At 43.5% G+C, this 18,854-nt stretch overlaps 1 pseudogene; it reads right to left on the reverse strand.

Moving 5' to 3' along the window:
- Positions 1 to 426: 426 nt before the first annotated feature.
- The window catches only part of LOC127646634 (probable ubiquitin carboxyl-terminal hydrolase FAF-X), a 45,812-nt pseudogene continuing 27,384 nt past the window's right edge, over positions 427 to 18,854 (reverse strand).

An 18,854-nucleotide genomic window follows, 5' to 3' on the forward strand; every position in this document is an offset into this window, starting at 1 on the left:
CCATTTCCACCTGGTGGCTTTTGGAAAACAATGCAATGCAAAGTGAACGCATGCATTTGACATTTTACAATATTCTAAACAAATTTGAAGCAATTTGAGTAAAATTTCAGAGGACTATTTTAAAGTCTATTGTAAGTGCCACACTTCCTGCTGCCAGGTGGTGGCGCTATGACGTGTCCCAAAATAATCATATCCATGTGTTTAGCTCCCAATACTAAATATACATCTAAATTTTGATGTAAATCACACATTGCGCACAGAAGACATGAGACACTTCCTGTTTCTCATTTTCACAATTAATTTAATGACTCGTCATGGCAACACTGTTCAATATCTGTTCACTATTTAGCATCTTCTATGTCTTGGCATAATGTTGTCTAAATGTGGTAACAGTCTCATGAATCCCCTAGGAGGAGTTCAGTTAAAAGTTCATAGACTGCAATATTCAAAAAAATCCAAAATGGCCAACTTCCTGTTGTTCGAGCTAATGACTGGGAGTATGATAGATGTTTGGGTTGGTGAGAAATATATATATGTACCATTTTTGGTGTCTGTATGTGAAAATGAGAGTGCTACAGATCCCCTCTTACCTTCCCATTTTCAATGGGGGCATTACAGTCATGGATAAATGTAATGAAGCCCAGCTGCCCACATCGCTCGAAAACCTTTTTCTTAAAGGGTCAAAATGAACTCTAACTAAATCAGACTGATCTGGGTTAACATGACTACATAACCTGCCCACAAATGCCCACAGTAACCCTGGAGCCACTGTGCAATACAGAAGAATAAAAAAACAAAGAAATAAAATAGAATATATCTATGTTATGAATCACAAAACACCAAGCATAATAATTAGAGACCACTTACTAGGACTGTACATCACAGCACAATAAATGAAATAAACTCCAGCCACTTGTCCTCACATTTGATTGGACAGAAAGTTTGATGTATAGAAAGAGTCATGGCAATGTTTGAAGTGGGAGGGAGAGACTGCAGATTTTAAATGCTTGCATCTAATTTTGACAGCATTTAGATGTACACTAGGAAATAGATGACCTTAAAGGTAATATAGATGAAAAGCAGCAAAACTTTAATTTTCATTCCACAGGATCTTGAAATATTATTATTTTTTTTTTACTGAAGAATGCCCTTATAACATGTTAAGTGCTGCATAAAGCCCCTGAAGTGCCATTCTGAGTAAACCTTAATGTTAGGAAGATTAAGGGTTTAAAAACACAAGATGGTTTACTTTATATAACAGTAACAGCATGTCAAGGTGATTTATATTGCAGCATTTTATATTTCACCATCACATAATATGAGATATCGCCAACAAGCTGGAGGTCATCTCATAGAAACACACACACAGAAATGTGCCAAGTATTTTCTGCTCTTTGCATCTTTATAAACTGTATAAATGGATGCAGATTAATAATATAGATAATGGTGCAGATGTGGTCTTTTGGGAATCCTTCACCAATGAGGCTTGTCTGTCCTCTATTGGATATTTTATTAATATAAAAAATAAAAGTTCATTACAATAAACTTAAACTTCTATAACTCTTTTATTTCACTTTAGAAACTGTTTTCACTTGCACAATTAACTGCCAAGTGTTCTTTAAAAAGAGACCAGGATTAGGTCTGTACTCCTTAACATTCATGAGTTACAACCATTTATGTTTACACCCAAATATAGGAGGAAAGGAAAAACAACAATGAATGTGTTGCCATGGCAACACTATTTAAGATATCAAATATCTCTTTACAATTTTACATCAGCAGTGTCGACATTATTCATATTCATCATAATTATACAATGCACACAGAAGTAATAAGGAACTTCCTGTTTCACCACTTTGCCCTTCATTTATTGCCTCGCCATGGCAACGCCGTTCAAAATATAAACTCTGCAGTTTAGCTATCTTCAATGACTTGGCATAATATTGCCTAAATTTGGTGCCAGTCACATGAATCCCCTAGGCAGAGTATTCAAAAGTTCAGGGGTTGCCATTTAAAAAGATGCACATTTAATCCAAAATAGCCGACTTCCTGTTGGGCGGAGCTAATGACTGTAATTTTGAAAGTTGTCCGGCTAGAAGAGAACAATATATGCAGTAAGTTTGGTGACTGTAGAAGAAACTGACACCACCACTTTAGTCAAAAAGTGCCGCTACAGAGTTTCCCAGCCACGCCCATGTGCTAATGTTTGCCCAGGCCTAATAATGGCCGACAACTCTGATGTGGGAGAAAAATATCATGAAAATTCAAGCATCCCAAGTACCTCAAAAACATGTGAATATACATAAAAAGGAATAATATTTAATGCATTGCCATGGCAACAGTAGTTAAGATATCAAGAATCCCATCAGAATTTTAAATCTCCACTGTCTTGAAATTATTCTAAAAAATGTTGAAGCAATTCAGATAAACACAAGAGGGATATTTTGAAGTCTGTTAAAAGTTCCACACGTCCTTCCGCCAGTTGGTGGCGCTACGAACATGACCCACAATAGCCACATCAATGTGATCAGTCCACAAGGCCAAATATACGGCTCAATTTTGATGCAAATCACACGATGCAAGCAGAAGATATGAGACTCTTCCTTTTTTCGATGTTCCTTTATCACGTCGCCATGGCAACAGTGTTTGATATATCAAAAATCTGTTCGCAATTTAGCATCGTCAATGTCTTGGCATGATGTTGCCCACATTTGATACCTGTAACATGAAATCCCTAGGAGGAGTATTTCAAATTCCAGAGCATGCATTTTCAAACAATCCAAAATGGCCGACTTCCTGTTGTCCGGAGCTTATGACTGTCAGCACGAAAGTTGTCCGGCTTAATGAGATCTATACGTGTACAAAGTTTGGTGACGTTAGCTCAAAAGGGATGTGCTACAGAGACCCCCTAACATTCCCACCCGGTCCTCTGAAGGGTTCCAGAAGTCCCATTTATGCCACACTAGACCTAGTTTAGTCAAGTTTAACTAAATGAGATGTAACCTAATAATGGACAGTGTATTAGACAAAGAATTCAAATACCATTTATTGTTTTACCATTAAAGTATAATTGTACAGTGTGCTGGGTTTGTACAGTGCTCCAAGGCAGATTGAGGAATATTATCCATGCACGTTTCACAAAAAGAGCTTTTTTCCCAACAAAATTAAACTTCAAAAAGGGAAGGCAAAACTGAAGAGACATTTACAAAAAGAAAATGCAGAGAGAAGACAGCAGTCAAAGCAATACAAATAATGCAGCAAATATAAGCCTGTGAGCTCTCGGTCAAGAGGAGGAAGTATTCCTGATGAGAGAAGATGAGCAGTAGTGTTGAGGATCACCACTGGATCATTGGGTGGAAATGCCTCGTTACCAAACGGTGTCTGTCTGGGTGTCTGTAGGCCTCTGCTTCAGATGTTTCAGGATAACCTTCAGGAAATCAATGCGTCTTCTCTAGTGCATAAACGAATGCAATACCGTCTCCTGATACGATCCACCCGCACGCATTAGTGTGTATTTGTAACTCGCGTCTACATGTTCTTGCGTGCATTGGTATTTACAAAATTTACCTCATAGAAACCATCAGAGCTACTAAAAAGTCAAGCCGGCATTTAAATATTTTTAGAGGTGCAACGCGTCTGTTATCATGTCTGTGCAGGAAAAGAAACCTTCAAGTGAAAAGTTCACATGGCTAAAGCCGCTCTAGAACCCAACCTCACACTAAACTACAGTAAATAACCTCTTAAAAATAACACAAGGACAAACTGCTTTGCATTTAAACAATCTCTTTAAATTCAACAAAATAACCTCTATCGAAGAAAAACAGCAAAAATATGGTGGTTTTTTTTGGTACTTCTGAGACCCATTAATCCAGTAAAGCACGTGCTGTTGATGAGTCCTGGGGCACGCCACACTAACGACCTCTCTGTGAATCTCCTCTATTGGGAGTAGTGTGACCGTCGCTGCATTTTGATTGGACAGGGACAGAGGAAGGGGAGGGGCCAAGAGGCACACTCAGAACTAGGCCAATGTGGCAAAATAAGATGACACTTTCTAGCCTGTTTAAAATTCCTACAAAACAATGAGTTATTAAGTGCCAGTGAATATTTAGTTTGCAGAGTAAATGTGCAAATGTACAGCCACTTTATCTCCAACTGCCAATGAGTTAAAGTGGATGAGTGCGGCTGCTTAAAGTGACAGATCATCTCAAACTCCTGAAAAACGTCCTGATGAACGAAGAGGAGGAAAACATCATATTCCTTCTAAATTAGCAGTGACACCAATTTGAGCCAAAAACCCTCTCGAGTCACTGACGGAGGTCACGTTTTGTCAGTTTTGGCGCACCATCCACCTAAATGTATCCTCACATATGACGCTTCGGGTTTCCCTTCATTCTGCTGCTGTAGTATTTCTAGACAATAAAGATGACGTCTCGAGGACATATAGCTCGCAGAGCGCTGAGGAAATGTAAAGGGGAGCGGTTTATCCCACGGTTCGCATCTATGCACACTATATACACCATCACCATTTCAGAACAGTCGCGCTACATCATTCCCTCTCTACACAAAGAGCTGTACATATGCAGCATGTCTGTGTGTGTGTTGTGCACCAAATTCTGCAGCCTGTCGAGACTCAAATCCGCTCCGGCTTCATCTCGCACAGCTAGTGTGCAGGGAACAGATCTAATGTAGAGTGGAGAGACAGCGCGTGGGATAAAGTTTGTTAAGAGGAAGGGTTCTCTGTTCCTGGAGACTGTGGCAGGTGCTTGTAAGGCCTTGTCTCGCCCGACACGGCAGTCTTTTAAACGAGCGGGACGGGGTCACAAGGCAAGGCGTGGGCGATTGCTACTCTTTAGTCTGGACCGGGGGCACCTCGTCGGTTCCCTCCCAGCTATCTTGAGGCCTCTGAGGGGGTCGCTGTGGGTTATTCATGTGCTGGGCGGCCGGGCCTGTGAAGGGTTGCCCATGAGGGTGATTATTAGGCTGCAGAGAGAGCGAGTATGAAGATTGGTTAAGATGCACATCAGCAGTTGGTCATTATTTGACTATGAGAACAGCTTAGCTTCATAGAACGACTTCAAGCTACACTGAGCTATATTTCTTACAAGTAGGTGTATTTCTTGGGAATCGAGATCTTAGCATTGCTAGCATCATGATATAACCATTGAGCTACAGGAACATTGCATGAGATTACATATTGTGTGTGTTACCGGTTGATATTGCGTCCCGGGTGAATGAGGGTAGAGGGCCGTGTCCTCAGGGGGCGACGATTCGTGCTCATCAGGTGCTTCTTGATCATCTGGCTCCTGAACAAATAAAAAAACAGATTTTGTAGCACATTTGCTATTAAACATCCATATCACAGCAAATTACCAATTGAATATATTGTAGATTAATTTATTGTTTAACAAAACTACACACAGCAGCAGCTTCTGTTTTTTTTAGTACCCCAGAAAAGAGCTGATTTCAATGGCCGCATTGTTTAAATTGAGCTGAAAATGCTGAAAATGTGCCGTTTGTGGGGTTAAAACACCCCGTTTCAAAATGATTACTGGAGATTTGGGCTTCTTTAGATTTCCATCAGGATTGTTGGTGACTGCATATTGAATATTTAATGTCAAATGCTATTATTTTCTGTATGTGGACTAATAATTGCATGAGGGAATCACATCCATCTCAAACCTTCGCCACTCAAGGACAACCACAACAACAACCAAGTGCGTAAAGTCATGGCATCCGCTCATGTTATTGCTTCCTGCATTACATGCCACATGTTTACTAGAGCTTCTTCCGTCAGCAGTGAGGGATTCACATGTGATAAATGTAAGCAATTGTTGGAATATTTCCAATTTGTGCAAGTATAAATCTCAAACGGGGGTGTTTTGTATCTTATCTGGCATCCCTGAGCATGTTAAATGTTTGTGGAGACGCGTGACGTCCCAATGCAAGTTAACTGAAATAACGCTTTTACGATAAATGAGCCACATTAAACCATGTGGAGGGCCCGATCTGGCCAGTGGGCGGGCCGTATGTTGCCCATGTCTGGTTTAGAACATCTATAATGCTCTTTGTTTAAGAAACAAAAACCTCTAACAATACATTATTTCATTATAAAATAGTAAAAAAAACGAAATAAACTAAACTTTATCTGCGGGATGCATGAGCCAAAAAAACTGTAATTCCAGTGAAAGTCTTCAGTAGAAAAGAACCCAGTTCTCTTTACACATTTTAACTTGTATCTGGACTTGTAAATGGTTTCTCTCTCTCTCTCTCTTTCTGTGTCTGTCTCTCTCTCTCTCGCTCTCTCTCATTTATTTATTTCATTTTACTTTTATTAGTATATCAATCCAATTTTAAAATCACACAGTAATTTTTGGAACCCAATTTGGGAAATTAAATAAAGATATTTAAGACCTTAAATTTTAGAAAACTAAATTGAAGATTTTGTAGTTTTATTGACATGAACTTGACTTAACATTATTAAAACGGCAGCGCTCCTCAGAAAGATGCTGCTCAAAAGAAAAGGAAGATTTATTTTGCCTGAAGTGTGACATCACAGAAACTTTATTATAATCGTAGCATTTTGGCCACAAAATATTAAACACGTTGGTGCAGTAATCAAAAGAAAGAAGTAACTCACAAATAGCTTCATTATTTACTGATTGGCTCACCTCCTCAGGGCAGAGTTCACAGGCCTTGGCCAGGGTCATCCGGGCGCTGTGCGAGCGTTCCAGGAAGTATCCATTGGACGTCTCATTGCTCTGGACTGGCGGGGACCAGTTGTTGTAGCTATACTGAGGGTTTCCTGTGTAAGGCCTCCTCTCCAACTCATCACCCAACCATTCCACTGCCCACGTCCACTTCCTCTTCAGGTCACCATTACTCTGCAAAAACAATCGCAAGCTTTTCACTCCCCTAATGATCAATGCATTCAACCCATCATGCACACATATCTATTAATTAACCAGGCATACTGTACATGGTGAAACGCCTCACCTGTAAGATCTGATAAGCCACAGTGCAGTTGGTGAAGAGTGCCACCATACACTTAATGCACTGATAGGCCCGTTTCTGATAATGGTTCTTGGAGCGCTGGACGGTGTCAAAGAGCCCGTCACGGTCATCAGGAATGCCCTTTAGGACATTGTGGATCCTGAATAAAGAGACAGAATGACAGGAACACTGATATGAGGATATATGTCGGGCAAAGTGGCTTGTTCTTTATGTGCATCAACATATCGATGCCTCACCTGTGCGTCTGCCACGAGTCCTCAATCAGAAGGATCTGAAGCAGCAGGTCCAGGTACGGCCTCAGCTCATAGGTGTACGAATACGCCACCTGACACCACAGAACATCAAGCTTGTTTACATGAACACCAGAAAGACGTTTATTGTGAGAAAGCTGCTTAAGACTCGAAATCGGCATATGCGTGTACATGCACTGTGTAAGCGGCGTACTCTTAACTCCCGTATACATGCGTCTCAGTCAGTCAGTAGCTTTCTGCACAGCTACCTAATCCCAATAACACACATGTATTCGAGGATGATATTGCTATTTTATTCTCTGTTGCTGCACTTTATTTCCAGGTATTCCAAAGTTCTTGCTGTGTTTGTTTCCTTAACTTCCTATCACAGCCTGCAGAGGAATTACGCTGCAATAGTGGGGTTTTCCTCTTACGTAAAACTCTGGGATTCCCCCAGTGTACGAGCACATATACGTGATCATCAGGGACCATTGGTATCCCACTGTACTCCCCAATGTTGAATTCTTTCCACTGTGTTGACTTGTTGTTGGGCAACAACATGACTTTTGTTATCCAGTCTGTTCCACGCACATGTGCACTCCTCATAAACCCATCAGAACATCGCTTATGCGTTTATGTGGCCACATTAAACCACGTTCTCTGGTAGAAACCCAGGTGTGTTCATCCACTCGCTCTTAATCCCTTAAATGGCGTTCTCACAACATATCAGGATGCTGCTTTCTTCAAAAGCCCTGGAACAAACCGTTTACAATGAGTGACAGTCAGGAAACAGGCCAGTGGTCAAACGTTACGGGGTTTTACTGACCAATACTGATATCCAGAGTGCAGGGTGGCATTTATAATACTGATAGATCACATAATGTAATCGAATAGTAAATAAAATATACATAAATTGGATAAAAATGTAATACATTGTTATTTAGCATTATATTTACTATATTTAACACAAAACTGTATCTTTGAAAACACACGTGAAGCACTTTAACCATGAAGTTGCTCTCACGCGCTCGTGCGGATCCAGCAATCTACTAACGTTCTCAGAATCGTTCGGCCCGATGGTGGAAATGTGGCTTATAGCCTGGATCGGAACTGTGTTTTTATGACTCACGAATATTGCGCTGTCATGAATGCGGTAAGGAACAGTTACAGTAGCTTTCCCACTTGAGCACGGCACGATTATAAACGTTCTTAAAGTTAATAAAAATAGTTTATGTTTAGTGTATCTTCATGATTTTGGTTTAACTAGTATTGTTAGCAGATTACTAACTAATCTAACTCAAAATATATAAATATATTCTCATATACTATTTTAATATAATACTTCATATTTTGTCAATAATTTTCTAGGAAATCTGGGAACGTTGACATTCCTGCATGTTCATGTAATGATAAACCTCTCGCCTTTTTGTCTTTGCTTTCCTTTTTGTGACATGCCCCGTGTCTTTTCTGTGTATTAGCAGAGTGAAACCAGGGGAGAAAACATGCGATGATCCTCCAGTGAGTGCGCACGCGCTCTAATGTTTACCATCACGTCAACGCCAGACAGATCTGTTACGGACATTTTCCTGATTTCACTTCATAGCTGAAAAAGAAACTAACCACGCCAACAGACCCACATCTTTCAATTTCATGTACACAGTTCACGTATTTCTCACTGGCAAAAATGATTTTGTGTCCTCTAGTGTAGAAACACCAAAATGTTTGATATGCAATGAAATAACCAGATGTTTTGCGGTTAAAAAAATGCATCTATTCGTGCGTCTATTCGTTTTCGCCAGCCCAGCGCTAGGTGACGTAGCTTAGCGATAGCAAGTAAAATACATCACTGTTTTAACCAGACTCGCACATGTCCGTCGTCCACGATTATAGTTTAGTTTTTTCCCGCAGTTTAAAACGTAATTTGTATTTAAGGTTAGATGAATTGAGAGTTTTGATTCTGATGGTATAATTCATAAGCTTTGATGACAGGTGTCAGACATTCAGCGGCACCAAATCATTTCCACATTCACACGCCGTTTCACGCACGCTAGAGACCTGCTTTTACATCGTTGCAAGATGTTCATCATATGAGCTAGAACTTGCTAACAGTGTCAAATGTGAGATAAAAAGCCCCTTGAGCTGACCGCACAATTGCACAGATACTTACCCACAATGCTCGGCTTTGGCCGGCAACGCCGTACCTGCACAATTCCAGACACAGAACTGAACGCTATTCTTGCATACCGCAACACGATGAGGGGGGAGTTTAAGTTATGCAGTTATATCATGCATACACATCTCAATCGGACATTTATTCCGGATGTATATGATAATATAACATGTTTATATAAGGGAGTTGTTTACAAAGATAATTGTGTTAAACAGACATATTTTCTAATGACCTTGAGTGAATTGTATCTATGCGTTAGAGTGTGGATACGCTAAAGGATGCTGGACGTATGAAGGGTACACCACTGCATTAGACAACAGTTAACCCTGACCAGGAACCGTTGAGGAGAGATAGAGCGGGAGAATGAAAGAGGCAAGCACTTTAAACATCATGAGCTCATACGCGTCTATCTCTGATATGTGGAAGCGTTTAAATAAGACACATTCTATTATTGTAGTAACACGATGGCATGTAACAAATAAACAAACTGTGATTGGTTGTTTACATGTTTCAGACAGCTCCCACATGCAAGCAGGCCATTTTCAGAGGTGTCACTGCTTGAGAAACTGATCAGCCAAACAGGAATATGGATCAGTCGATACTGATCATTTAAAAATACCAAATATCGAGAGGCGATATATTGGTTGACCATTAGATTGCCTGTAACACAAGCTGCTCTAAATGGCGACTGACCTGCCAGAGCAGCTCGCTGAGAACCGTAGAGGAGAACTGCGGGTTCTCCCAGCAGCAGAAGCGCAGCAGTTTCACCGTCTCCTCAGAATTACTGCAGTCCTCGATGATCTTCTTCACGTAGCTTGTGCGCACAAACAGGATCTCGGCCACCAGCTGTTGTAGGGGCACGATGGGAGCCGTGAGGCTGGGGTCTCCATACGGGTTGGGCAGAGGTGGGTTACCTGAACAACAGATCCACAAGTGAGGATGCCGCCTTCGCTTGACCAACCAGGAAAGAACAACAACACAACTGACACTCACCATTAATTGAGGACTGCATGCGTGATGATACGTCGCAGCAGCGCACCAGCTGTGACACCACAGAGTAAAGTTTACCAAGCTCTGCGTACTGATACTTAATGGGAGGCCCGGGACCCTCATCCAATGCCACCAACATGAACGTGGCTGGCACGCTCAACTTCAACAGTTGTGTCTTCTCTGCCAAACCTACAAGAGACAATATGGCAAGGCAGGATGCTCAGGTGCTTTTGAAATCGGACTGACATAAATTCAACTGCCTCAACGTTCAGCAGAAACAGTATTGCTGTGTGTGCAGTGAACGAGCCCTCACCCAGGTTGGCATACATGACAAAGAGGTTGAAGTACTGCTGAAGGTGCCGTCCGTGTTCAGACACTTCCCTCCTCAGTAAGTTCAGCACCGCCCGCAACAGGTGGTCACTCAGTGTTACATTATCACAGGCCTGCTGACAAGGTCAAAGGTCATTAGGGAAACATTGTCAGTCACATGGCATAATGACTCGTCTATGTCTTCTATTTGAAAGATCGACATGATTCCAGACTGGACTAGAGGATGTTATAAATACAATGACATGACCGGGAAACAGTCAAAGCTGAACTGAACCTGTGTGGACGAGCCAGGTGAGGTGATGGGGGCGGGACAGGGTCCATCTTGCAGGGAAAAGTGTGCAATGAAAACGATGAGTTTGGCGAACGCTCCTCGCACCTCTGCACTTGGACACTCCAGCAAGTACTCTGAGAAGCGCGTGGGGAAGGCAAACAGGATGTTGGGTGCAAACCAGTTGCGAACATTCTTACTGTGACGCAAGAGAATGCACAAGGCATCATACCTGAGAGAGGGAGAGAGAGAGAGAGAGAGAGAGAGAGAGAGACATTAGGACTCACGCTCACCAATACAGTTCACAATGTGGGTAGAATAATGCTCACCAGTCACTAGCAGGACCTCGGACAACTTTCTTCGTGTGGAATCCTGTGCTGAACAGAAATCTAGCAGCGAGCTGGATACTGATCATCGCTATTTCTTCCGCCTCCGGTAAAAGATGATCTTGGCCTAGAGAGACAATCAGAGACGAGACATTAACAAACAGATCAAAAGAGCAAAAATCTGGACCATCTCATCCCAGATTTCATTTCATGTAGCATGTAAGATTAAAAACAGAACGCACCTGGAGGAGGGTTCAGGTAGACACTATTGCAGGTGAGCAGTTTCTTAACGAACTGAAAATACTCCAGGCTGTACTGCATGCGGCTGTGCATGAACTGCACATTCTGTTTGCAAACGCTGGCCTCAATGGCCAAGGGCATTTTCGGCTGGTTCGGCTGGGGCGCGAGCGTCAGTTCGGAAATGTACTTGAACAGCTCGCTGTCGCCCTCTGCTGCGTCCATGCGCTCATAGAACAGAATGTAGGCGTTCCACCAGCGTTTCTGCCGCCGGTAGGACATGCGCTTCATCATGTGATCAAACACCTCGCCCATGTACTCTCCACCGAAGCACTGATTCTTCATTTCCTCATCATCGTCCATCTTACACTCCGTCACGTCGCCGTCATCAAACTTATACCAGCGGTCCTTCTGTCCGTCGCCGCAGCTACCGTGACGTTGCACGATATATGAGTAATAATGTCCGCCACTGGCCTGACCCGAGTGCACCAGCACGCCCACTAGACGATAACGGGAGCTGCCGATGGGCTCGGATTCTGTTGGGGAATTGTCTGGGATGACCTGACTCTCTAGCGGAACCTCTTTGCCCTCCAGCTTCTCCACGCCCGCCACCGTGTACGGCTCCATGTCCAGCTCACGAGGAAACTCAAAGTAATCGTTGAATTTAATCGCACACTCGCGTTCCCAATCGTAATCGAAGCGCTTTAACTGAATGGCCAATATGGGCGGGAGTTTCTTAATGAGGAGGCGTTTCACCGTGTCGACCTGGAATGCAAATAAGGAGACGAAAAAGTCACCAATTCACACTTTATAGGTCTACTATCAGCTGAGAGACTCTAGAAAACATCTCCCACCTTTTTGTTGCACTTTTCACAGTGGTACGCGTTGGCTCCTTCAAGCAGATCCCCTTTGACGTACTGTTCTAAAGAGTCCAGGAGGCTTTGGTGGTTCCTGATGTCAACATTCAACGTGGTGAAGGATTCCTCACACTCATACCTAACAAGAGACATACAGCATTTCAAATGCAGATCATCTCACTGGTAAAAGCACAAGCTATCAGTCCTTACCTGTGCGGACAACCCTGACAGATCTTCTGGTCTGCAAATGAGCCGCCCAAGATCCTGCTGAGCATTGTGGGATGGCCGAGGGCTTTCAGCGCTTCATCCAGACTGTCCACCAGTGAATTAAAGAACTCCAGCGCATCGTGTTGCTCTCTGAGATTCACTGGCTCCCCCCATAACCTGCAGAGAGTGTTTGAACTGTAGTCTCGATCTCGCTACAGCCGCCGTAGAATATGGCACAAAACATATCGGCAATCTGAAGAGAGTTCACGACTGATTTTACCTGAACTGTTTCCAGAAGCCTCTGGGCACGTAGTACTGCAGGCGGGATGCGGCGAGATGGCCGAAGATCACCTGCAGGTGGCGCAGCACTCCGATGTTGTACTCCTTGCGGTCCTCGGCCTTATTGAGAGAGGGCTTGTCATCAAACACATCATCCCTGGGGTCCACATTACTCTGCAGCACAACACGTCTTGTGTGAGAGTGACGTCCAATCACTCGTGTTCTACCTCGTCTATGTGCTAAGAGTTTTCTGTATGTATGATCTACACAAGCGTGCTTTTTACCTCGTTCTCCTGCTTCTCATCTCCAGATGTGTCATCGTCGATGTCGCTGCCGGTGCCCTCGATAGCCAGGATGCCGTTTCGGATGGGCGGGATCATGTACAGCTGCTGAATCACTGAGTTCATGTAGCATGTTGCTCCTGCGTTCTTCAGACCCACGAAGCCTTTGGTCGGCCGCGGCCCAACTGGAGGCAGATACTCCCACTCCGCAAGCGCCTCGCAACCTGAACGAAGATGCATTCTTTTAAACGATGGTCTGAACACACACTGGGCCACATTCATGAATCATGAGCACAATGAATGTGTGTAAATCAATCAAGTCTAATCACGTCTGAGCCATGACGCAGTGTTTGTGTAGCTCAACATATCTGCGGCGGCAAAATATCTGCAATAAATATTTGGCTTTAACCAGAACTGAATGCACTTAATTCTGAAAGGACAAAATAGAGGCAAAATCCCCCAAATGTTTCCATTTATACTCATTAGTCATTAATAGAGATCCTGTTCTGTAAGACTAATTGTAATCGGCACCGATACACCCAACAGTTCCATACGTGCCTAGATAGTACATGTCTGTGAGCGTGTCAACGATCTGTTTGAGGTTGCGCATGCAGCCGACAGCGAGCGCCACCAGCAGCTCAAAGCCGGCGTTTATGGACGCAGGACTGCTGCACACGGGAATGGCCTGTTCCGCGGGGAACTCGCCGCTCTTCACGTACTGCAGATATACGTTAGACGCCGGGAATATAAAGTCATCTATCAGCTCCTGTAAGAGAGACACAGACAGGAAATGAGGGCAGGGGACACAGGAAGTGAGCAACTCTTTCACAACAATGTTAAAATCCTCAGCTCACCTTTATGAGATTAGCGCCACCTTTCTCACAGCCGATGTAGAATTTCTTCTCAGGTGTTTGGAAGGCCAGCAGCTCTTTGGTGACCCCCAGGTGACCCTCCAGAATGGTCTCCTCGACGCCCGTCTCGCCCGTCCTCTTCACCTCATCCTGAACAGAGAGAGAAGCCTGAAGTTCAAAGAGTGTTTAAACATCACATTTACGGTTCTTCATGCTACGAGTGTTGTTGTTGTGACGCACTCGGATTCTCTTGAGCCAGTCGATCTCGTTGTTGAGCAGCACCTCTGCGTTCGGCAGGTTTATGTTGCTGTTGTACGCGTAGTTGAGCAGGTGCCGTAAGAGGATGAAGTAATCGCCAGCGTGCTTCGCTCTTTCTTTAGCCGTGCTCTAAAACAACACAAACCAAAGAATGTTGTCCAGGTCCATTAATAACACACACAATCCTCTGTTCTACATGTGCCAGCAGTACTCACTCCCAGAACCGTGAAGAGGAGGGTGATGAAGAACAGGAGCGGTCTGTGTCCCATACAACACCTGGTGGCCATCAGGAAGAACTGCTCCTGTGCCATCTGACGTACAGCTCTGAATGAAAACACAATTCATGCTCACAATATGACGAATCATTGCACACTTTGGAAGGAAGTGTATGGGGCAATCGTGCAACACTAGAACAGATGATGTTACAGATGTTCGGCTCGAGCACTTCCGGGTTCTTTTGGCACTGCAGAAACAAATTGCGGTGAGCTGAGAATGCCCAAAACGTGTTGTTTCTGGGGTTGAAACACCCAGCTTCCAAAAGATTATTGGATATTTGGGTTTGACCTCGTGCGACCCAGCGTGCACATACTCGAACGGTGTATTTTGGGAGCATCCTATAGCTCTCCTATAACTGTTCTGAGACCAGTGCAGACACACAGCACACTGGAGGTTAAGTCGTGCACTAAATAGGGAGCATCCTATAGCTCTCTATAACTGTTCTGAGACCAGTGCAGACAGACAGCACACTGGGAGGTTAAGTCGTGCACTAAATAGGGAGCAAGGGAGCATCCTATAGCTCTCTATAACTGTTCTGAGACCAGTGCAGACACACAGCACACTGGAGGTTAAGTCGTTCACTAAATAGGGAGCAAGGGAGCATCCTATAGCTCTCCTATAACTGTTCTGAGACCAGTGCAGATAGACAGCACACTGGAGGTTAAGTCATGCACTAAATAGGGAGCAAGGGAGCATCCTATAGCTCTCATATAACTGTTCTGAGACCAGTGCAGACAGACAGCACACAGGAGGTTAAGTCATGCACTAAATAGGGAGCAAGGGAGCATCCTATAGCTCTCCTATAACTGTTCTGAGACCAGTGCAGACAGACAGCACACTGGAGGTTAAGTCGTGCACTAAATAGGGAGCAAGGGAGAATCCTATAGCTCTCCTATAACTGTTCTGAGACCAGTGCAGACAGACAGCACACTGGAGGTTAAGTCATTCACTAAATAGGGAGCAAGGGAGCATCCTATAGCTCTCCTATAACTGTTCTGAGACAAGTGCAGACAGACAGCACACTGGAGGTTAAGTCATGCACTAAATAGGGAGCAAGGGAGCATCCTATAGCTCTCCTATAACTGTTCTGAGACCAGTGCAGACAGACAGCACACTGGAGGTTAAGTCATGCACTAAATAGGGAGCATGGGAGCATCCTATAGCTCTCTATAACTGTTCTGAGACCAGTGCAGACAGACAGCACACTGGAGGTTAAGTCATGCACTAAATAGGGAGCAAGGGAGCATCCTATATCTCTCTATGCAGTTAAGTGCGTTCACTCCTAAAATCTGATCAAAAGTTCAGTTTCAGGCTGCAGATGATGTTTGGATCACTGAACATGTTTGACACACATGGGACGATAATCATCAGTTCATATATTCAACATTTATAATGGATCATTTTATTTAGAAATGTCATAAATAAATGTATAATATATAGATACAAGGATCGATACTATCAATATTAAAAATGCCATATGGTGACAAAAAGGAATGAGAAATGGATACATGGATAACAGACATTTATTGTAGTTTCTATTTGACATGTTTTGAATATATTTGCCCAAACGGAGGGACTAGTCTGAACTCTTGTGACCATCAACGGGCGTCACAGAACTCAAGTACATACTTGCTCTGGCAGTGAAGCAGCAGGTCGATGATGAAGGTCTGCCAGGCTTTCTCTTTACTGAATGTGTCGAGAGCCGTAGGGAGCTGAGCGAAACACAGGGTCATGACCTCCAGTGCCTCACAGCACACCTGCTCGTCCTCTGTGTCCGGCTCATTACCGGCGTTAGTCTGCAGGACAACAGACAATAAAACAATGAAGAAAAATATATTGGGTTACCAACTCTTTTCAAGGAACACATTTCATGCGCCCAACAAGTGTAATATTCCAGAACAATCTGCGTTTTATTGCTAATGCTGCTTTTACGACTAGACTCCGTGATTTGCACTACACGTGGTGACCGCGGTAAAAGAGGACTCTGATCGTTGAATCGTTAAAGCCGAATCAACACGTTACCAACCAAGTGTCAATGGGGGCAGTGGTGGCTCAGTGGTTGAGGCTCAGGGTTACTGACCAGAAGGTCGGGGGTTCAAGGCCCAGCACCACCAAGATGCCACTGTTGGGCCCTTGAGTAAGACACTTAACTCCAGGTTGTTCCGGGGGGATTGTCCCTGTAATAAGTGCTCTGTATAATACATTGGTACTCAGAAGGTTGCTGGTTTGATCCCCACAGTCACCACCATTGTGTCCTTGAGTAAGACACTTAACTCCAGGTTGTTCTGGGGGGATTGTCCCTGTAATAAGTGCTCTGTATAATACATTGGTACTCAGAAGGTTGCTGGTTTGATGCCCACAGTCACCACCATTGTGTCCTTGAGTAAGACACTTAACTCCAGGTTGCTCCGGGGGGATTGTCCCTGTAATAAGTGCTCTGTAAGTCCCTTTGGATAAAAGCGTCTGCCAAATGCAGAAATGTAAATGTAAATCATGTAAAAACAAATCATCAGTCTGACTGTCATCATTGTCTAAAGTTTAAACTCACAGGGATAAAAACTCACGAGGGGTGAAAGAGACAATCATTGATCCACAAACATGTTTCCGGGGTTGTGATCAAGGGTATTTGTTTCATTATTGATTCGTTTAGTGACCCCTTCTGGAGATGCCGAAATGTGGCACCAAATGAGTGTCTTATGTGCAACGAGTCACTGAATCGAAACGATCATTTAAATATCGTTCTTTTCCATGCACAAAGTGATCGAGTCGCTTCAGAAGACATTAAAGTCACCCATTCTCTACAAATCTTCAAGAGTTTTGCAGAAGAAGAAAGTCATACCCATCTCAGATGGCATGAGGGTGAGAGATCAGAGAATCCCTTTGAGCATTATAAGTAGATCTGTGGTTTCAGTTCAGTTTGTGAACTGCTGAGCTTTTCATCCAAAAAGACAATAATAATAATAATAATAATAATAATAATGAGTATCAATAATGTCCTTCTCCTTTATTAAAATTTGCATGTCTAATCTACTGACTTCAGTTGAATGTTTAAGTATTATAAGAATAAAGTCGATGTATCAATACCTACGGTATTTAAACTGACTTTGGGACACACGGCTGTGTCTCAGGTGGTAGAGCGGGTCGGCTGCTAATCACAGGGTTGGTGGTTCGAATCCCGGCCCACATGACTCCACATGCCGAAGTGTCCTTGACACTGAACCCCAAGTTACTCCCAATATCAGACTAGCACCTTACATGCAGCTCTACCATTATTGCTGTGTGTGTGTCGTGTGTGTGTGTGTGTGTGTGTGTGTGTGTGTGTGTGTGTGTGTGTGTGTGTGTGTGTGTGTGTGTGTGTGTGTGTGTGACCAAATGTCCCCATAAGGATAGTAAAACCCGAAATGTTTGACCTTGTGGGGACATTTTGTCGGTCCCCATGAGGAAAACAGCTTATAAATCATACTAAATTATGTTTTTTGAAAAGGTAAAAATGCAGAAGGTTTTCTGTGAGGGTTAGGTTTAGGGGTAGGGTTAGGTTTAGGGGTAGGGTTAGGTTTAGGGGATAGAATATAAAGTTTGTACAGTATAAAAACCATTATGTCTATGGAAAGTCCCCATAAAACATGGAAACACAACATGTGTGTGTGTGTGTGTGTGTGTGTGTGTGTGGGTGAATGTGTGTGTGAGTGAATGTGTGTGTGTGTGAGTGAATGGGTGAATGTGTGTGTGTGAGTGAATGTGTGTGTGTGTGTGTGAGTGAATGGGTGAATGTGTGTGTGAATGTGTGTGTGTGTGTGTGAATGTGAGTGTGTGTGAATGTGTGTGAATGGGTGTGTGTGTGTGTGTGTGTGTGTGTGTGTGTGAATGGGTGAATGTGTGTGTGAGTGAATGGGTGAATGTGTGTGTGTGTGAATGGGTGAATGGGTGTGTGTGTGTGTGAATGGGTGAATGTGTGTGTGTGTGAATGGGTGAATGGTGTGTGTGTGTGTGTGTGAATGGGTGTGTGTGTGTGTGTGTGTGAATGGGTGTGTGTGTGTGTGTGAATGGGTGAATGTGTGTGTGAGTGAATGTGTGTGTGTGTGTGAGTGAATGGGTGAATGTGTGTGAATGTGTGTGTGTGTGTGTGAATGTGAGTGTGTGTGAATGTGTGTGAATGGGTGAATGTGTGTGTGAGTGAATGTGAGTGTGTGTGGGTGAATGTGTGTGTGTGTGTGTGTGTGTGTGTGTGTGTGTGTGAATGTGAGTGTGTGTGAACGGGTGAATGTGTGTGGTAAAATTCCAGG

This window comes from Xyrauchen texanus, chromosome 7, assembly GCF_025860055.1.
Source record: "Xyrauchen texanus isolate HMW12.3.18 chromosome 7, RBS_HiC_50CHRs, whole genome shotgun sequence".
Classification (NCBI taxonomy): domain Eukaryota; kingdom Metazoa; phylum Chordata; class Actinopteri; order Cypriniformes; family Catostomidae; genus Xyrauchen; species Xyrauchen texanus.